At 42.3% G+C, this 16,801-nt stretch overlaps 1 protein-coding gene across 2 annotated transcripts in view; it reads left to right on the top strand.

Moving 5' to 3' along the window:
- Positions 1-16,801, top strand: part of XPO6 (exportin 6) — a 101,461-nt gene that overhangs the window by 14,799 nt on the left and 69,861 nt on the right. The window lies entirely within an intron of this gene.

Below are 16,801 nucleotides of genomic sequence, written 5' to 3'. Positions count from 1 at the left end.
AATATATCCTTATCTACTTTGTGAAATTGTAGGATAAATTTCTAGAAGAATTGTGGGACAAACAGTAAGTGTATTTAAAAATTCTGATAGATAGTGCTAGTCCTGTGAAAAGATAACCAGTTTCTATTCTCATTGATGCAGTAACTTCCTGTTTCCCTGCCTTCTGGCCGACCATTACAACTTTTTTTAACGTGAAGAGTGAAAATGGCACATCAGGCACATCATATGCAGGCCTTTCTTTACTTGTCAGTGAAGTGGAACATCTTTTGATTTTTTTATTGCCATATGTATTTTTCCCATGTCTGCTGACCATTCCTGGTCTTCTGATCTTTGTATGTTTTTCTTTTGGGTCAGCCAGCAATTTTTTTTTTAATATAATTTGGCTGAATTTTAGAATCCATAAAGTTATGTTTGGAATGGCTTGCACATTTGGTTGGTGAATCTTATGCTGCTGATTTTATTCAGAATAAGAATACTAACATTTCTTGTATACTAAAATTTGGACTTGACTAATGTGTTTGTTTTAGTGATGGGACTGTATAACCTTACCATTTTCTAAACTTTTTTTCTGATGATCCATGTGGTTAAGGCTTACATTCTTCCCCACTTGGCTTCGTGTTTGTCATAACATCCCATAAAAACAGGTTTAATTATAGGAAAGCGATTCCATTGCCAGAAAGCTGTGGAGCTCACCTTGGTGAAGTGATTTTTTGGTAATCGTCTGTTAACTGGGTTTATGAACCAGAATGTTATTTTAGAATGCTAAAGGATATATGAAGTAATTTCATAAGGGAGTTTACCAGTCATGCAGAGTGTGTCTCTGATTTTATTTTCTCCTGAAACTCCCCTCATGGCAGAGAGCGCCTCCACCTGGTTAAAGGAAGGCACCTGTCCTGGGATATAGGTCAGAGCATCTCTGTAAATCTGACATTTCTTGAAACTCTTGGGTTGTACCTTAAACATTTATTGTTTAAAAATCATTATACTTTCTTTCTCTCTTCCGTCCTCCCTACCTGCCCTCCCCAGTCTTCACAAGTGAATTAAAGACCCAGGCACATAGGTTATCTTTGAGGAACACCAGGTGGCCTTCATCTCATTTTACTGTGGGGGTGACCGGTCCATGTTTCCAGACATTTGTGGACAGACCTACTTGGCTGAGAAGTGCTGAAAAATCCCATCCTGGTGTAATCTTAAAGGAGAGTTCTTTTTTTTTTTTTTTTTTTTAAGATTTTATTTATTTATTTGACAGATAGAGATCACAGGTAGGCAGCGAGGCAGGCAGAGAGAGAGAGGAGGAAGCAGGTTCCCTGCTGAGCAGAGAGCCCGATATGGGGCTCGATCCCAGGACGCTGGGATCATGACCTGAGCCGAAGGCAGAGGCTTTAACCCACTGAGCCACGCAGGCGCCCCATTAAAGGAGAGTGAGTTCTTATGAAGAGAAGATACTTGAAGGCTTTCAAAGACCTCAAACAAATATCAGAAAAGATTTTGAGGAAAAAAAATACCCCTTTATACCTGGATAATGAACAGCTTGAAAGTGAAAGGGCTTTGAGTGGACCACTTTTATCTGCACATACTCCTTGACATTTACCCCTTGTGGTTTTGATGATTGCCAGTGACCTTCAAAGCCTTTGATAAATCATTTGTTATTTTAAAAAGGTATTTCTTGCAGTGTCTAGAACAAGTCACTTGGCTAGTGAGTGGGTCCAGCTGACCTCCTAGCTCAGTGCAACCTGGGTTTTTTTTTTTTTTTACCATTCTGGGTTGTGACTTGGGAGTTACAAGAGTCTTCATTACTTTATGGAAGATAATCCCCCAAAGAAATTGGAACTGGTGATACAAATGAAAAGATGAGGAAGTTAAAGTTCTTAGTGAGGAAGTAGAAGTCCTGGATAAATTCAAGAGTAGAATGTTAAGTTTGGTGTCTTGGATTCACCATGCCCTAGGTGTAGAAGGAAAGGAAAGCAGTTCCTAATACTGGAGGAGTGCTGGTCTACTGCAAATATTGCTGATGATGGAGGGAAAGTTGAAAAGACTTTATAACTTGTGAGGCTCCTGGGTGGCTCAATCAGTAGAGCGTCGGAGCCTGGTTTTGGCTCAGGTCTTGATCTTGTGGTTGTGGGATTAAGCCCTGCATTGGGCTCTGCTCTCATGTGTAGTCTGCTTCAGGTTCTTTTTCCCTCCCTCTGTCCCTCCCCACTCATGTGCACACTCTTTCTCTCAAATGAGTATCTTAAAAAAAAAAAAGAAAAAGGAAAGACTTGTGGTAGGAAGTCTGTGCATGGCTCTGTGTGTGTGTGTGTGTGTGTGTATATGTGTTTTAAGATTTTGTTTATTAGAGAAAGAGCAAGAACAATAGGGGAGAGGGAAATGTAGGAGAGGGAGAAGCAGACTCCCCACTGAGCAGGCAGCCCAGTGTGGGCCTGGATTCCAGGACTCTGAGATCATGACTTGAGCTGAAGGCAGACACTTATCCCACTGAGCCACCCAGGTGTCCCTATGTGTGTGATTTCTAATTTGGTAATTTTTTTTACCAAAATGGAAAGTTAGGAGGTGGAGGAAGCACTGTTGGTGAATTTGAGGGCTTTCTTGTAATAGCATTGCAAAATAATTGGGAAGAAATCTGCTTTACAGTTAATGTGAGGATGGAAAGGGTGAAGATAAGTTCTAGAATTTTTTTTTTTTAAGATTTTATTTATTTATTTGACAGACAGAGATCACAAGTTGGCAGAGAGGCAGGCAGAGAGAGAGGGAGAAGCAGGCTCCCTGCTGAGCGGAGAGCCCGATGTCGGGCTCGATCCCAGGACCCTGGGATCATGACCTGAGCTGAAGGCAGAGGCTTTAACCCACTGAGCCACCCAGGTGCCCCAAGTTCTAGAATTTTTTAACTTCTGGAATTTTGTAACTCTGGATGAGAAGGTACATGTCAGCAGATGATTACTGTGCTAGGGGAAAAGTGCAGAGATAGAGCCTTGTAAGGGGTACAACTATATTAAAAAAAAAAAAAAAAAAAAAGCCTGGCCAAATCAGAGAGCTGTATCAAGGAAGGCTTCCCAAAGGAGTTGACACCTGGGTTGGGTTTCAGAGCAGAAATAGGAAGTCACGAGGCAAGAATTTGGGGCTTGAGGTGGAGAAGCAGAAGGGCCACTTTAGGGCAGATGGAGCCACAGATGTGCATGGAAGAATGGTCAGTTCTTTTTTTTTTTTTTTTTAAAGATTTTTTTTTTTTTTTAATTTATTTATTTGACAGAGAGAGATCACAAGTAGACGGAGAGGCAGGCAGAGAGAGAGAGAGAGGGAAGCAGGTTTCTTGCTGAGCAGAGAGCCTGATGTGGGACTCGTCCTAGGACCCTGAGATCATGACCTGAGCCGAAGGCAGCGGCCTAACCCACTGAGCCACCCAGGCGCCCCAAGAATGGTCAGTTCTTGAAGACGAAAGCTTTTTTTTTTTTTTTAATTCGACAGAGAGAGAGAGAGATCACAAGTAGGCAGAGAGGCAGGCAGAGAGAGGAGGAAGCAGGCTCACTGCTGAGCAGAGAGCCCGATGCGGGGCTCGATCCCAGGACCCTGAGATCATGACCTGAGCCGAAGGCAGAGGCTTAACCCACTGAGCCACCCAGGTGCCCCAAAGACGAAAGCTTTTGAAGTGCTGCAGCTCGAGCTGTCTACCAGGCAGCCCCGATGATTTCTGTGAAGGCATCCATTCCAGAAAAGTCTTTTATTTAATTCATGACAAAAGGAGCCCTGTGCTTTTATCCAGCCCTGGAAATTATTCATCTATATTCCACATTCTGTTTTGAGAGAAAGAGTAGTGATCTTCCAAGGATTTATTTATTTAACTTAAACATCTTATTTTGAAGTAGACCTGCAGAGGAGTTGCACAAATAGCACAGGGGGTTCCTGCATCTTCTTCTCCCATGGGAATTTAGTTTTAAAAAAAAAGTAGTCAAGCCTTCCGAGACTTGTGACTAGTGAGTTAGCTGAGTTTCTGTGGCTACTTCGTTCTCGTACCGTTTAGTGACTGAAGTAGGTGCTGACGCTGTCACGGTCTTCTCCACCACCTCTTGATTTTGCATAGTTATTTTTTCCCCTTATGGGAAAAAGTATTTTGAACTCTGTAGGTTATTGTTAAAAGTACAAAACAGACAGGAGCTCACTGTCCTCTGATTCAACTTCTTGCATTTTGTTTCCTTCTAGTCTTTTTTCCTGTTTACTTTTTAAATGTGGCTGAGATCACACTGTAAATGCACTTTTTTCCTTCTGCCTTTTCCATGTAACATTATAGTATAAGTGGTTTTCCAGATCATCAAATACTTCATAAATATTTACAGTGGCTGGGTAATACTGCATTGCATGGATTCTTGGGTAGTTGGGTTGTTCCATTTTTTTTGCCATTGTAAATAATAATGTGATTAATGTTTTCGCAAAGAGCTTTTTCTGTATTTCAGAAAATTGCCTTAGGCTTGGTTCCCAGAAGGACCCAAGGGTATGAAGATTTTTTAATAAACCTTTTATTTTAAAATAGTTTTAGATTTAGTATGAACATTTTTAAGGTATGTCATCAGATATTTTCTGGAAAGTTTATACCAGTTTATCCTTGCCACCAGCTGTAGATAATACACCCCTCAGCACTGGGTACTCTTAAGAAAATTGTTGCAAACTTAATAGGTTAAAAAAATGGCTTCATTGTTCCATTAATATCTTTTTGGGGGTGGGGTAGGAAGAGTTATCACCAACTTAGATTTTATTTTTGTCTTTTTTTTTTTTTTTTTTTTTTTTGCTATCTGCGTTCTCCCTGTTTCTGTCTCTTTATAGGATTTATAGGTCACACTTGTAGGTTTATTTTATGTTTACTTAACTATTTACTTAAGCATCCTTTATACTTAACTTTAATGTACTAGAAATGGGGCCTTAACATATTTTTTCCCCCACAGTGAAGGGTTTTTTGTGTGTGTGTATGGTAAAATAAACATGAAATTTACCATTTTCAAGTGTACAGCTCAGTAACAGTAGAGAGTGTACATTCACAGCGGTGCGCCTGTCCTCATTGCTGGCTTGGCACACATTCGAGGCGTGGTCATCTGTACCCCAGGTGGGAGCAGTACTGGAGCGCGTTCTTCTGAGTGCTTTCTTCCCCTTCTCGTTCTTTCCTTCCCACAGGAAGGATGTAGCTCCTAATTTATTCATGAGGGTTGCATTGGGAAGAGCCCAAAACCACTGGCTGGTGTCTCCCAGGTGTGAGGTCTCTGTGTCAGAACTTTGCCTGGCTCTGTCCTTGGACTTCTCTCCCCTGCTTATCTTCAAAAGAAGCTGTCACCTGCCGTGTCCTGCCTTCCTATTGTTGCTAGGCCTGACTGGGCAGTTCAGGATGGGAAGGAGGAGGCATTGCAGCTTGGCCAGTCGTGAAGAGGACATTGGACTTTGATCTGCACTTGGTTGCTTGTGACTATGTAGCAGCTGGCTAGAACCTGGAAGGGAGAAAGGAAGTGATTATCCTCCTTCAAAACCCAACAGTCTGAAACGGCCTGCCGTTTTTTGCCAAAGTGAAAGAAATGTTATTTTAACTGGTATGTAAAATGCCAGTGCTGTCTGGGAATAATTCAGGATGAAGGTGGCATGGGTTTTTACAAACTTGCCCTTAAACAGTTGCAGGTAGTAAGAGCAGCTGATGTGAAACCCTTTATGTATGAGCTGTAGCGTTGATCGGGGCTTTAGATGGGCAGCATGCATTTATCGTGCTCTGTCCTTTAGATCGGCAGCATGCATTTATCGTGCTCTGTCCGCTTCATACTCATTCATTCCCTGATTTCATGCTCTGCAAGGTAACGCCAGCTCACTCATCATTCTCATAGCCCTAGAACGCTGTGTCCTCCTTTAAGGGGTAGAGGAGCTGCTGCTGGGAGAGAGGGCTCTGGTGGCTGTGCTCAGGGCCTTCACTTCACCAGCAATAGCTGGTCGATTTTGGGCAGGATACTCTCTGAGCTTCGTTTTCCTTCTCTGAAAATGAGGTTGGACTTGCCGTTCTCTGGGGTTTGTGTTTCTCTCTTAAGATTCAGTGGTTCTGTTTTAGGATTTCTTGATAGCGTGCCTTGTGTTAACGTGCTCAGTATCTCTTGCGTTTAATTGACTAGGCGTGCAGATATAAATATTCATCCTCCTGGGAGAAGTACCTGGGAAAATGCAGCAGATGGAATTGTGAAGAGAGAGCCTGTTTGGGGCTCGATTACTCAGTTATGTTAGACAGTCTCTTGCACAATAACTATTCTTACCATTTGCTTTTTCGGCTGTGTAATTAAAGCCTTCCACTGTAATCTAAATAAATAAGCATGTAACTTACATGTATTTGAGCTCCTAGTGGGACATGCTTGTTGCCCAGCCAGCAGATGTGAAATTTTTAATGCCAGGCTATGTACTATCCTCTTTAGAAAACAGTGTGTGATAGTAAAGCTGGCACCTGGGAGAACTGTCAGCCTCCTCTTGCCTGTTGGGTCCTTGTTTCTCACTGTCCCTTTCTTCTTTACCCGGGCAGCTTGGAGCAGTGCGGAGCAAAGTCGGAGGTACCAATCTAACAGAAGTTTTTAAGAACTTTTTATTTTTTATTTTGACTTTTTTATTAACATGTACTGTATTATTTGTTTCAGGGGTACAGGTCTGCGATTCATCAGTCCTAATGCAATTCACAGCACTCACCATTGCACATACCCTCCCCAGTGTCCCATCAGCCGGCCACCCTATATCCTTCCTACCCCCTCCCCTCCAGCAACCCTCAGTTTGTTTCCTGAGATTAAGAGTCCCTTATGGTTTGTCTCTCTTCTCTGGTTTGTCTTGTTTCTTTTTTCCCCTCCTTTCCCCTATGATCCTCTGCCTTGTTTCTCAGATTCCTTACATCAGTGAGATCATGTGATTGTCTTTCCCTGATTGAGTTTTTTGCTTAGTGTAATACCCTCTAGTTCTATCCACGTCGTTGCAGATGGCAAGATTTCATTTTTTTTGGTGGCTACATTTAAAAAACTTTTTATTTGGAAATAATTTCAAGCTGACAGAGATTGCAAGGAATGAATAGTACTGAGAACACTCTCATGCCCTTGATCCAGACTCCACTGTTGCTAACATTTTGCTCTGTTTGCCCTATTACTTATGCCTTTTCTATGTATGTATATATGCATATATATGTACGTGTAGTGGTTTTTTTCTGAACTGTTGGAGAGGAAGTCACCTCCGTCTTTGCCATTGACCCCGTGTAGTGTATTTTCTCACAGGGATGTTCTCTTACAAAGCCACAGTGCAGTTATCAACATCGGTTAATTCAGGACTTTGATCTCATCTACTGTGCATATCCAGTGTTGTCCTTTGGCCCGGTTCTGTCCTTCATAGCGTGTTTCCCTACACTCTAAGGCTAGCACAGGATCTAGCCTTAGAGTGTAGCATTTACTTGTCATGATGCTGTGATCTCCTTTAGATTTGTTCTAAATTTTTGAAACTGGTGCTCCTGTCCAGCGGTTCTTCTTGTTCTTATGTATTGTCCCATATGGGGCATGGACAGGTTTTCCCAGCATCAAACATAGTGTCCTCCGTGTACAAGATGTTTCCTCTCATTAATCCCTCGGAGAGGTGAAAAAGTTGCTTCGATTTTATCCCCACCACAGGGGACCGGTTGGATCTTCTGGCCCGGACGCCTGGCAGTTACCCTGTTTCTCCCTCCTAGTCCCCAGAAGTAGACCCCTTTTGTTCATGGAAGAGTCTGACCCAAACCCAAGAAATACTTGGAGGGTTTTTTTTTTTGGCCATTGGTCAGCTTGATGCAGAAAAGTGCCTTTTCTTGGCTAGAATTCTGTTCAGATGTGGCTAAAGTCCGTGTTTTAATCAGATATTGATCTGATTATAATGCATCAGTAACTGTGTGACGCTACTGTACAAAGTTATATCCGTGGTTACTCCCAAAGGGCACATATTTCCAGGGTTACGCTGTAGGCAAGACAGTGCGCAGCCCTTGTGAGGCAAATGCCTAACTTCAGTAGTTAGTTCCAGACATCCGTTCTCGGACTCATGGTAAGTGCATCGCCCCGGACTTGCTTTCCCAGAACGTGGAATGTCTCCCTTTCTTTCCTGCAGTAGAAAACATTTTTTTCCTGTAACTCCTGTACATAATTTTTGGAGTTAATTACTTCCCTGTACATCTGGAGCCCTAGATGACCCCTCTGTTTAGCCTTGCCTCTTTCTCTACTTCTCTATCACAGACTGACTAAGGGACACCTGGACAACGGGCATGGCTTGACAGAGTCTTGTGTGAGCAAGGCACTCGGCTCACCCTGTTTCAGGGCCTGCCCTTCTGAGTGCTGGACTTCCAGGGTCTAATTGGTTTCGGCACAGTTTCTTTTTAGAGAGGTTAAATGAGATTTCTACTTAATCACAATGTGTGGTTTCTTTCTTTCTTTCTTTATTTATTTCTTTTTTTAAAGTTAGTATCTGCCCTCTCAGACACACAGAGCAGAGACAGGAAAGTGGGAAAAGACCGGTGAACGTTGCCCTCCTGGCTGGGGCTTCCTCTTCAGGCTTTCCTGTCTTAGCATTCTGAGCCGGGTGACATCAGAGGGGCCAGATAGATGTCACACTGATGCCTTCTTTTAAGCTTTGTATTTCATCTCATGTTCGTAGGCAGGCCGGAGGGCCGGAGGGACTTCTTTGCTCATCTGTTTTCTTTGCCGTGAAGAAAGTAGGGGAGAAAGAGTGGAGAGTTTGAACACCCACGATAATCCTGTTAGGTTCCCGGAAGTTTATATGAGATTGAATGTCTCTGCCAATGGCATCTGTCGTGACACATCAGACATGCTTCGCGCACTTCGCAGCCTTGCTCAGCGGCTAGTACAGAATCTCTTTTCTCAGGTACCTTCTTTATACACAGGCAGGTGGAGTAGTAACATTGTTCTGGATATGCCTCGGGAATGTTGAATGGGGCTCTGGGATGCTAGTCCTCATGTTTTTAGGTTTGGTGTCAAGGAGGCTGTGAACCTAAATATAGGAGGCTCATTTGATTCGCCTCTAGGATATGTGAGATGTGGCTCCTGGAAAAGGTGCCAAAAAGCTTGATAAAAGCTTCTTTGAAAAAGAGTCATTTTTTCCCCCAGCATCGATTTTGTAAAAAGGTTATGCTTTATTTATTACTTTTTACTTCTTTAAAGTAGGCTCCATGCCCAGCATAGAGCCCAGCAATGTGAGGCTTAAACACAGGACCCTGAGATCAAGACCTGAGCTGAAATCAAGAGTCAGATGCTTAACTGACTGAGCCCCCCAGGCGCCCCAAAGGTTATGCGTTAGAGGGGGTGTTATAGAGGCAATTAGATAAAACACAACAAATTTAAGCCAGGGTTTGAGAAACCTGTCACATAGGTGCCATAAGGGACCATTTAATCACCTTCAGTCTCAGTGTTTTTTAAGATATATTGTTAGCAGCCTCCTGTTTGTTTGTTTGTTTGTTTTAATGTTTATTGCGTGCTTGTGAGCAAAGGTCACTGTGTCAGAGGCCCTAAAGGGGGAAATTTAAATAGTCACATGTATCTTAAATTTGGAGAGATCACCAGTATTCCTGAGAAACTGAAAGTGATACTGTCTTCTTGTTCCGTTTTCTCTCCTGAATTCGGTCTAAAATGTCTGAGCAGCACTCCATGCTGAATGTGGTAGAAAGTGCAGATGTGTTAGGCAGAGTCTCTTTCCAGGCACTTCATGTTCTGGTTAAGGAGAGAGGCCCAGTACTGATGAAGTGTTAACTTACAGATGGGGCTTTTGGCCCTTTCTTTATTCCTGGCACTGTGTTCACTTTATACAGTTTACTTAATCCCTAGAATGATCCCATGTGTTGGGTTCTCTTATCCCCAGTTGGGCAGAAAAGGAAAAAAAAGGAAAAAAATCCTGACAGATTAAATAACTAGGCCGAGGTTGAGGTGCATTTGGAAAACCAAAACCGAGGAGCCCAAGCCCAGAGCCTGTGCTATTCCGTCACGGCATGTGGAACTGACCAGAGAGCAGGGCCACGGGCAAAACTGCAGTACTGGTTAACATGACAGAGACTCAGGATACAAAGAAGGAAGCCGTGCTGTAAACTTCTGTTCTGTGAAAAATTTCATGATGGTAGAACTGTGAATTGCAGACCCAGCAGCAAATGCAGATTGGGAATCGACATTTGCTTAGGAGACCATGAGTGTTCAGAATGGAGTGTTGGCTGCTTGTGGTGAGTGATGGTGAATCAGGCATGCTTTCCTTCTCCATTCATCCTAGTAAACTTCTCTGCATTGTTTAAAACACAAGATACATTATCTCCTCTGCCCCTCAGACAGAGTTAATTCCCTTTGGGCTCCTGAACCTAGCCATACCTATGTCACTGCTAGATGATGTAAACCATTGTATTCTCCTTTTTTGTATAGGCTCTCCCCGTCTCTCCCCAGGCTTCCTCCAGTTCCTTGAAGTCAGGGACGGTCTTACCTTTATATCTCTGGGGCTTAACACAGAGTCAGTTAGTGAGCATTGAGCTGATTTGTCGAATGAATGGCTGTCCAGATTCAAAGGCTCTTTAAAGCTAGATTTACAATAATTGGGGACAAAGAATCAGTGCTGAGAAGAATTTATCTGGTGTGAAGCACAGATTGGATTGGAATTGGGGAAGCTGACATCAAGGCGACCAAGCTAAGAGAAATTACAGTAACCTTGACAGGAGGGGATTAGGGCCTGGGAGAAGTTGTGGTGAGGGAAAAGGTGCAAATCTAAAAGACAGTGGAAAGCAGGAACCAGCCAGCCGGATGACCTTAGTTGCGGGAATAGATGATATAAGAAAGAGTCAAAAAGTTTTTCAGATTACGTGATCCTTCCCCTTTCAGGTTTTCCTTATAATTTATTAGGTGATTACTGGTGTTGGTTGACTTCGTTGCTCCTTAATAAATGAGTCTAGTAGTAGTAGATCCTGTCTCTGAGCTGCTGAACTGTGAGCAGTGGTATAAAAGGAGCAGATGCAGTCAGAGCAGGCACAGCTGAAAGCTCCTCCACTTCGCAGATTTTAACTCTTTCTGGAACAAAAAACTTTGGTTTATTTTAGATATTCACATAGCTCTCTGAGAGTATCTTCTGACCCAGGTTTATTTTCAGTTCCTGCCCCAGGGTTTTAATTTGCTGCTGCGGTAAGCCAGGGAACTCTTGGGGAAGCACACACAGGTTTTCGGGATTGTTATCCTTTGTGTTTTGCCCTCAACAGCTCTGAAAACAAATAGGTGAGGCCTCCCACTCACACGTGACCTGCAGGCCCCCAGTTGCTCTCAGTAGTTGTGTTAGTAGAAGAAAAAACACACCTTCTAAATTCGGCATCTGAAAATACCAACCTGAACGCTGAAAATAAGTATGACATTAGTTTTTTATTTTTATTTATTTATTTTTAAAGATTTTTATTTATTTATTTGACAGAGATCACAAGTAGGCAGAGAGGCAGGCAGAGAGAGAGGGAGGAAGGAGGCTCCCCGATGAGCAGAGGGCCTGACGCGGGGCTCGATCCCAGGACCCTGAGATCATGACCTGAGCCAAAGACAGAGGCTTTAACTCACTGAGCCACCCAGGTGCCCCGACATTGATTTTTTAAATGCTGCGTGTGTATTTACAGGGAAGTAATGTAAAGATCATGCTTGTGTGCCTAACACTGAGATCAAGGAGACAGAATGGTACTAGCATCTCGGAATCCCTTTTCCCCAAAGGTGACCACTATTGTGATTATAACGCACCACAGGTGCATCGTGCTTGCTTTTAAAATTAGCGTGCAGTGGATAATGAAGGATGTGTTTTGGCTTTTTCCTCAACGTTGTGTTTGTGGGGTTCGTCCATGTTGTAGCACGTAGCAATATTTATCCATTCTTGTTGTCCTAAATGTTCTTCTGGTGAATAAACTACTTATTTATCCATTCCACTGGTGATGGTCATTTGGGTTCTTTTGATTTTTTTGGATACTATGAGTAATGGTGCCGTGGACATTTGTGTACCTTGTTTTTGATGTATTTGTACAGATTTCTGCTGTGGGTTATCAAGGAGTAGAATTGCAGGATCATAAGGTATGCATGTGTTCAGCTGCCATTGGTTTTCTTTTTTAAAATTATTTATTCTAAATTCCAGTGTACTTAGCATATGGTATTATATTGGTTTCAGGTTTACAATGTAGCGATTCAACACTTCATACGTCACCCTGTGCTCATGACAGGTGCACTCCTTAATCCCCATCTCCTGTTTTACCCATCCCCTCATCCACCTCCCTTCTGGTAACCATGATTGTTCTCTGTAATTAAAGGTCTGTTTCTTGGTTTGTCTCTTTTTTTCCCTTTGCTCATTTTTATTTGTTTTTTAATTCCACATATGAGTGAAATCATATGGTATTTGTCTTTCTCTCACCAAGTTATGTCACTTAGCATTCTACTCTCTAGCTCTATCCATGTCATTGCAAATGGCAAGATTCCATTCTTTTTTATGGCTGAATAATACTCCATTGTGTATATCTACCACATCTTCTTTATCCATTCATCTTTCGATGGATGCTTGGGCTGTTTCCATAATTTGGCTATTGTAAATAATGCTGCTGTAAACATAGGTGTGCATGTATTCCTTTGAATTAGTGTTTTTATATGGGTTAATGCCCAGTAGTGTGATTACTGGAGATAGGGTAGCTCTATTTTTAACTTTTTGAGGAACCTCCATACTGTTTTCCAAAGTGACTGCACCAGTTTGCATTCTGACCCAGCAGTGAACGAGGGTTCCTTTTTCTCTACATCCTCACCAACACGTGTTGTTCTTGTGTTGCTGGTTTTAGCCATTCTGACAGGGGTGAGGTGATATCTCATTGTAGTTTTGATTTGCATTTCTCTGATGATGAGTGATGATGAGCATCTTTTCATGCGTCCTCTGGATGCCTTTGGAGAAATGACTGTTCATGTCTTCTGCCCATTTTTTAATTGCATTGTTTGCTTTTTGGGTGTCGAGTTCTATCAGTTCTTTATATGTTGTGGACACTAACCCTCTATCAGATATGTCATTTGCAAATATCTTCTGTTCAGCCCAATGGTTTTCTGAAGTGGTTATCCCAGTGCACACTCCTACCAGCTGCACTCTATGCATGTGCCCGCTGTTCAACATCCTTACCAACACTTGTTATTGTCCTTTAAATTTAGCCATTTTGGTGAATGGGTAACACTGTTGTGTTTTTAATTTGCATTTTCCTGACAGCTGATGAGGTTCTGTATAGGCTTTTGAATACCTTCTTATGATGAACTATTTGCCTGTCCAAAAAAAATGAGTCATTTGTTTTTTGTCTAAGTCCTCTGTTAGTTATTTATGTTGGAAATCTCTTTCCCTGCTCTGTGGGTTTCTTTTGAACTCTCTTCATTGTGCCATTTGATGAATTTTCTGATTGATTAATCCTTTCCTTTCCTTTATGTTTAGTGCATTTATGTGTCTTATTTAAGAAGTTTTTCCCTACTCCAACGTCATGAAGATGTTCTATATTATTTTCTAGAAGCTTTATTATTTTATCTCTCACATTTTATACCCGTAATCCAACTGGAATTTTTTTCATGTGAATATATCTTACTTGGTTTTAATTTAATCTTCTCTTTCCTTTGTTCTTCAAGATGTGGCTCTCCTATCCCAAGCACAAGCTGGGAAGCATTCGGGTGTATTTGAACCCTGAATGTGCTTCATAAATTAGTGCAGTGCTTGAATAGTCTTTGGGAATTGGAACCTTCACTTCCTACCACATCATGGCACTTGGTTTTTGTTTTATGTTTTTGTCCCTTTATTGCTAGGAAGGGTAGTCTGCTGGAATATTACCACTTCCTTACTTGCTTTTAATTCTTAAACCCACAGCAATCTGGATTTTGGCTTCGCCACCTGGCAAAGGTTCCAGTAGCTTTCTTGCCAGTTGGGGTGACTTTTCCAATACCCTGTGGCCATTTGCAGGTTTTGAGCCTATCTTTTATGTTTTAACATCTCTTTCTAATTGTATGATGTTGGCAAGGCTTCTTCAGCCTTCTTTTTGTCTCCTGTAAACTTACATAGTTTAATTTTTAAAATCCAGTTGGAAAAGCCTCACTAGATATGTTTGGACAAAGCCTGTAAAGCCCGAGGACATGAATCTCCAGTTTCAAAGTAGGCCTGACCACTTCTCTCTCTCTCTTTCTCTTTTTGTTTTTGTGTTTTGGTCTGTTTTCAATTGGTATTTAAGACCAAATACAAATGATAGCAGCCATAACTGAATTAGATAGTTCTTCAGAGTTTACATAGCAGCTTTACACGGGTCACTGTGAGGTAGGTATTAGTACTTACTACAGTATAGGGGTGATTGAAAATGTGAGCAGCCTGCTGTTTGTTCTTGTTGGGAAATACCTGGTGATACTACTGGGTTAGGTTTTAGAGTTTCTGTTTTCATGTGACCATCATTTGGTGGAGGGCATCCAGTCTGATCCTACTGGATGTTTAAATCTTTTCTGCTTTTCTACTGGAATGCTTCTTGGGTTTGAGCTGGGGAGGGGTGGATGGGACTGGGAATGGAGTTAGAATTGCATTTTTTGGAGAGATTGTCCCGAACTTGCCCCAGTAGCATTTAATACGTGGCTGGGAATTAGCGAGTTCACAAACTTCTGCCTCAAGAACCAGTACAAAATAGATCTTGATGGTTGAGTGGCTGAATGTGGTGAGCTGAGGTGTTTACTAGGCTTAGCTTTGAAATGTTTCACTACAAGAAAAAGTTGTGGAGCAGGTGGGATTTGAAAATGTCTTGAGTTTTCAGGGACCCATTTTGGCTCCAGAAGACCAACTGATTTATTTTAACTAAATAACTGACTTAGGTTCAACAGATATCTCTTAATTTATGTTAATTTTAATTTTAATTTTTTGCCCGTAAGTTGCTTGTGAGATTTTCCTTTGATTCTTTCAGATCTTTCCAGAAACTTTTTTTAAAATAGCAAATCCTTTTTTCAAATGAAATGGGTATCCCAGGTCGATTTATGAAACAGACCAAGGCACTCTTTTACTTACAGCAGTTCATTTTAGGAATTTGAGTTTTCAGCATTTACCGAGGAAAGCAGGGACAGTGAGGATGTTTTGATCAACACAAAAACTTGAAACAGGTGAAAAAGATTTCAGGCTTCTTTTAGCCTGACACTTCAGTTATTTTACCACTTGAAAAAAATGTGTAGGTTTTTTTTTTTTAAAAAGCAGGCTCCAAGCCCAACATGGGACTTGAACTCATGACTCCGAGATCAAGAAGTCACGCGCTGTACCGGCTGAACCAGCCAGGTGCCCCAAAATGTGTAATTCAGATTAACCTGTGATCCAAGGATATTATTCAGTTGAGCTGATACATTGGTTTAAAAAAAGAGTAAGATTCGAGGGCTAATCTTTTTTTTTTTTTTTTTTTAAGATTTTATTTATTTATTTGACAAAGATCACAAGTAGGCAGAAAGGCAGGAAGAGAGAGAGGGGGAAGCAGGCTCCCCGCTGAGCAGAGAGCCTGATGTGGGGCTCGATCCCAGGACCCTGAGATCATGACCTGAGCCGAAGGCAGAGGCTTTAACCCACTGAGCCACCCAGGTTCAAGGGCTAATCTTGATCATAAATACAAAATTCAGATAACTTGGAAGAGCTAAAACTATTACAGTAATTCATCACTCAGCATGTCATTGCGAGTTGTCATGGCACAGCCGTTTGTATGTGACCGCAGCATGGGAGGGACAGCCATGCCTGGTACTGTTTGAATGTGGTCCCCTTGTGTTCTGTGGTGTGCGTGTCCTGTCCGTTGATGTCTGGGCCAGTGCAAGCCTGACCCCGCCTCTGTAATTAGTACCAGTCCTAAGAGCCGATTTACCCACAGAGGTGGCCCAGTTCCTCAGTGTCTTCAAAAGTCAGTTACCAAGTAGAGGCCTCCGGTAATATTATGGTTTGATACATACATTTGAGTGTGGACACGTTTTAAAATACAGTTTTCATAGTCTGCTCTCACTGCGGGGGCGGGGGAGGCAATGGAGAGGGTGTGGAGAAGGGAGGAGGGGGAAGGTGGGGAGACTGCAATTAAGAGATAATTAAGAAATCAGAACCACCCTTGGCTCTTGATCATCTCTGGGTAGATAATGCCAGTGAGAATTCAGAAATGGTATAGGAGCGCTCATCTTTCCGCAGATGGGTGAGTGGAGTGTTGACTCCAACTCTCTGCTTCAGAGGACGTCACCTACGTGAGTGGGAGAAGAGTAAGTGGGTTGGGGGCTCCACGTGGAGGAGGGAGAGGATGGGCATCGGGGTCGAGAGCCCCTGCTCTCCTCCTCCGCCCGAGCGGCTCTGCTGAGAGTCCACGGTTGGGACACGCTCATTTTGAGTTCCTACTCAGCTTGCCTCTTAGCTGTCCTACCCTTAGTCTCTGGTGGCTGCTCATTTGAAATTGAGACTTGTCAGAACATGTGACCCCGGAAGCACCTTCAGAACCCCCACGGATCCGTGCAGCAGCTTGACTGCAGTTCTTCTCAGTCCAAATATGGCCAGTTATTTAGACGTGGGGAAAATGCACCATCAACAGGCAATCTCTAGGGAGCCCTAACCTCCTCCCTTAGTCTCTTCACTCCGTCTGTTCAGTCAGGGCTGGGGGCTGTTAATTTGCTTTTAATATATTTCTGGAACGATATTTTGAGTTATTTGTTCCCTTTTTCCTTAGCATAAATAATTGAAGATCGATTGTAGATCGATTGTACAGTAGCATGAATTTATAGGGTATACTCAAAATTTGGGTTTTGAGCCA

This window comes from Lutra lutra, chromosome 18, assembly GCF_902655055.1.
Source record: "Lutra lutra chromosome 18, mLutLut1.2, whole genome shotgun sequence".
Lineage (NCBI taxonomy): Eukaryota > Metazoa > Chordata > Mammalia > Carnivora > Mustelidae > Lutra > Lutra lutra.
This window is presented reverse-complemented; position numbering and strand designations above follow the sequence as displayed.